Source organism: Pinus tabuliformis, chromosome 6 (genome assembly GCF_031772625.1).
Source record: "Pinus tabuliformis cultivar Carrire ecotype Pingquan chromosome 6, CPIR1, whole genome shotgun sequence".
Lineage (NCBI taxonomy): Eukaryota > Viridiplantae > Streptophyta > Pinopsida > Pinales > Pinaceae > Pinus > Pinus tabuliformis.
The window spans coordinates 1,586,625,627-1,586,630,838 of record NC_142292.1 but is presented as its reverse complement, the minus strand read 5'-3'; the positions used below and the strand labels follow the sequence as shown (position 1 = coordinate 1,586,630,838).

Below are 5,212 nucleotides of genomic sequence, written 5' to 3'. Positions count from 1 at the left end.
AAAATATTTATTAATTATCAGATGTTTCCTAGATATATTCTTATAACAATAACAATAATAGCAACCAATAGATACAGTGATGTGTGGTGTGGCTGCTGAGTTCATTGGGTGAAACCACGAAGTCAGGGGTCAAATCACGTTGAGTATATTATCTTGCTATGGTGTCCGGCTCGAGTAGACTACCCTTATCGGTGAGTCTCAGCTCTTGCCAAAATCATAAGAAATTAGTATATCTGCTTGCAAGTTGTTGGATGTACTCTTGGTGTCATAGTGGCAGCTACCAAATTAATTCTGGGTCTTCTTTAAATTAGGTCTGGCAGTTACCAATTCACACTGTGACTAAAAAAATAGCGACCAATAGATTATTTCAACAAAATGTCCCTTCAAAAAAGAAAAATTATAGGATTTTATTATTTTCAATATATAAGAAACAAATAACGATGGAAATAGGAGCGTATGATGGGCCATGGATGCGAAGTATTATTTCTTATTTGCAAATAAGAGATCATGGTTGGTGTTGGCCTTGAATTAAATTAATGTGAAGTTTACGGGATAGACAGGGAGTTTAGTGTCGGGGTAAAACAGTCCGAAATGTTGCTCTGTAATAGGTCCAGGCTTCTGATCTTCATTAAACATAGCGAAAACGAATGACTCAATGCTTTGGCCTGGCCTCTTCGGCGTTCCCGCCGTAGACAGCACATGCTGGATCAAATTGTTATTGTAAGTCTCTGCATTGCTTACTGTCGCATCATCGGTATCGTTGGAAGGCCAACCGCTTTCAGTAACAACGATAGTGACGTTAGGATAGCCGAACGCTCCCATGGCGGAAAAAACGGCGTCCACCATGGCATCAAACAGATTGTGATAAGTCAGATTTCCATCCACAACAGGGCTTGTGGGTAAGAACAAAGCGTAGTCAATAAGAATGTCGTTAGGGTCTGACGAGTAACTGAAATAAGGGTACACATTGATCATGAAAGGAGAACCTGTAACGGAAAGGAAGCCTAGAATTGATTTTATAGTGTCTGCAACTTGAGCACTGAACGCGCCGGCAGAGGGAGGGTAAGAAGAGCCGAGGATACCCATACTATGTGATGTAGACACCTTGATGTCGTTTTCCAAACCGGCTGTTTGAATGGCGGCGTAAAGATTCTGCATGGCGGGTAAGAGTAACGGGGCGTTGACATGATCAGCGGGCAGAATCTCGTTGCCCACCGAAATGTATGCGATATTCGCTGCAGGAAGGTGTGGCTTGATGTTGGTGGTGAACCATTGGGTTGCAGCGTCTTCACTGCTGGCAAGCGTCTGGATATCCTGGTTGGTGACTCCCGCCATTATTTCCACACCCGAGTTCTCAAAGGCACTTAGAACAGTGGGATCAGCGTCATACATTCTCATTTTTCCAATGTCATTTTGTGTATACATGCTTGCCACTGCTGGTGGCGGAGGCAGGTTATCAGCAACTCTGCCGTAGCAAACTCCAATGGACTGGGCATCTGCAAAAGAAAAATACAATTGCTCAGGAGTTTAAAAACTAGAAATTATGTTTTGATCAACAGACACAACTTAGCAGAACATAAACTATGTCAGTAATGTATTTATTTGGCATTTATGATCACCTAGCAAAGTTGATTGCAAGAAAGTTACAATGCATGCAATGGTATAAAGAACATAATTCACAGTTTGAAAGCAGGAGAAAGCCATCAGAATTGTTTCTGATCAACGTAAACATTACTTTAACTTTGAGAAAATGTATGGACAGGTGAAAAAAATCTGATCTCAGTAGTCGCACAAGAATGGATTTTATATTGCAGACGTTCACATTTAGAAACTTTGAAATTTACGAAATGAAAAAATATGTTGTAATATTATTTTATTGAAATTATTTGTAATATGTTGTATATATCTATATATAATAGGTTAATATCTCATTTCAATTTAATTATTTAAAATAACTTTAATATTAATATGAATTGCGATGTTATAAAAGATTTTTTTTATTTGAAAAGTTATATGCAACTTTTAAATATTTAATAAAATTGTAATTATCCATTTTAAATATTTAATTTATGTGAATTAATGAATTTAATATAAAATATTTTAACTTTTAATTTCAAGTCAACACATGTATTTAAATTTTTGTTTAACCGGTTATTATTTGTGTAAGACAGGGTATTAAGCATTTAATATGATATTATACATTTAGTTTTTTGTTTGACTATTTATTATTTGTATTTGACTGTTTGACTAATTATTATTTGTATTTGACTTTAAAAATGAAAGTATAATTTAACACTATAAATTAAATTTTAATTTATTTAATATTATTTTAATTTATTTATTTAAGTTTTGATTTACTATACTCTTATTTGTAATTATTATTTATGTAGTTTTCTGTATAGATAACAATATACTTATGGTAAGTTTCTATTTAAATAACAATTCACTCATTATTCTAAACAGTGAGAGAGAAAATGACAGAATTTGTCTTTTAATTACTTTTCAATGTAGTGGCAACTTTCTATAATTTACAACTACAAATAGATCATTCACATTTAGAAACTTGAAATTTACAAAACAAAAATGATATTTTAATATTATATTCGAAATATTTTATATAATATATAGATATTTATTTTATTTTTATAATTTTTTATTTTATAAAATTATATACCATTTTTAAACATTTATTTAAGTGGTCTTTCTTTTCGATTAAAAAAAAAATAAAAAATAAAAAATCTCTTCAATAAACAATTTTTCCTAGCCAAATAAATCACTATCTTACCATATATCTCTCATTCAATATTAAAATTCATGCAAAGTACATATATACACTAATTCAGTAAATTTAAGCAGGTAAGTCATACTATAACTGCTTTCTATGTTGGAAAAGAAATAAGCAACAAAATGTTAAAAAATGCACGAGTCGAATTGTTTGCCTTTGGATTCTCTTTAATAAAAATATGTTATTTCTTTAATACAGTGAGAATTTAACTATCACCATACTAGTGTTATATGTTTCCAATTGTCACTACTATAATTCGACTTGTAGCACTCCGGTTCCAACAGGGGTGTCTTATGTGACCATTCAAAAGCAGATGTCAACAACTCGAGCTATCACACTATAGTGTAGATTAATATTGGTAATGACATGATTATAAAGTGGATGCATACACTAGAGACCTTAGAGTTCGATTGTGAATATCAATTTTCTTATAGTCCAACTATAATATAGCTTTGTAAGTTTGTTGTTTAGATTCATAAAACAATGTCCACAACGTTAATGGGTTTTATCACACATATGGAACGACTGTTGTACCTATGATCTAAGGCATATATGTCTTTAACTCCACTTCATGTTGAGAGAATTATTGAATGAAACACCTTGGAGCATTTTAGAAAATGGACCCACTTGCTCCAACGGTAAGGAGACCAGTTGTCCAACCTTACACAGCTTGTCTCTATCTGGATCTGACGATTGAGAGACGTTGGTACCATTCCAAGGTAACCACCTCGTCTCGACCAGCTCTGCAACAATCATTCATTCGGAGGTTCAGGGCGGTGACGAGCTCTGCTCCGACGGCTCCTAGGGTTTCCCTGTAGGGTTTCATATAGTAATAGCTAGCTCAAACTTTCCCGTGCTAAGTTGGTTCTGAAACTACTAAGTTATTGATGGTAAGAAAACTTAACATTCTCTTGCAACGTTTTTTGGTTCATCTAAAATCTTCCTCGCGTGCGATATCTAGCTTAGGATTGGCAAATTTAGTTATCATTAATAGGGTTACTTGATGTCTTTCTGCTGGTCACCCTCTTCCTTAGATTTTACGACTCTCAACACTGTCGAAATCACCGGTGAGGTTTTTATCCTGGGTGATTGCTTCCCATTAGGGTTCGGTTTCTAGACACAATTTATTCTGGTTTTCTTTTTCCCTAATCCCGAGGACTCTCGTACTCACAGCGACATAGAAGAACGAAAACAGAACTCCACCCACTTATTCGAAGATTTGTCATTCTTCTCTTTTTAATTGTTTTTGTGTATGCTCTTCAGGTTTTGCATCTAAGTTTTATTTTTGTTTTTATTTGTTCTCTTTTTACCATGACTACTGATAATCTCCCTTCCCGCTATGAATACTTGGTGCAGGAAGGGTCCTAACATTGTTCATCCTCCTTCTTGTTTTTTGGAAAAGTTACGCATGGCAGTCAGGTTTTTCTCTCAGACATCCCTCTTATCGTTTAATTTGTGTTCTTCTATCTCCAGGTTCATTTTTGTTCGACCCGGTCCAATCATTTGACTTTGATGGTCTTAATTTGTGGGTATTTTTGCACGATTCCAGTTGTTTAACAAGAAGTAGTCCAGAGGGTTTTCCTTTTATTTATTTTTTAATTTCCCTCAGAATAGTTGTTTTAGATTTATCGCTCAGAGTCCTTAGAGGAGGAGGTCCTACATTCATAGAATATCTACCTCAGTTTTTGTAGCTAGTTACGAAACTCATGACTTGTATATTTTTCCTCTGTATATACTATCTTCCACCTTCTCTGTGGAAAGTACTTATAGGACTATAATATTTTGGTGATGGTTTATAAATATATTATGGCATAAAGCACTGTACTATTTGCACATCGACTTATATAAACATAATCGACATGTCGAACTAAGGTTTCTTGGTAATACTTCTCTGTTACAGTGGTAAGTGGTAAGCTTTACGCGACGTTTTGTTATTTTCAAACATAAATTTACTTAGCAAAAATAACTATGTTTTCTTCGATTTCTTCCTATAGTTACCAAAAAATAAAAAGAACCCTTCATCTGTTACCACTGTACTAGCATAAATCTAAATATCTCTTCTTCTTTTTTACTATGGTTTCTCTCTTCAACTTTTATTGTAATCCTAACGATTGGGACTGAGCTAGGTGGACGGGTTTAACTAGCTGTCCACCAGCCCTAACCCTTTTTTTTTAAAGAACTATCCACCTTCTACCACCAAACAATGTTTACTACTTGTATTCTTTTTAACTAGTCCATAGTAATTGTTTTCAGAAGTACGGTAAGCAGTGTATTCCCTAACTGTTTTCACATATAATTTCTCTCAACAACATTTACATCTATTTAAGTCCTGGATAGTCTTTAACTTTTTAACTATCCCTTTCAAAAGAAAAACAAAAGCAAAGAATAAATAAAAATAAAATAGAGTCATTCGTGACATTACATTTC

At 34.0% G+C, this 5,212-nt stretch overlaps 1 pseudogene; it reads right to left on the bottom strand.

The window, feature by feature from the left end:
- Window positions 1-528: 528 nt before the first annotated feature.
- LOC149264873 (glucan endo-1,3-beta-glucosidase pseudogene) lies at window positions 529-3,541 on the bottom strand (annotated as a pseudogene).
- Between the last annotated feature and the right edge of the window lie 1,671 nt (window positions 3,542-5,212).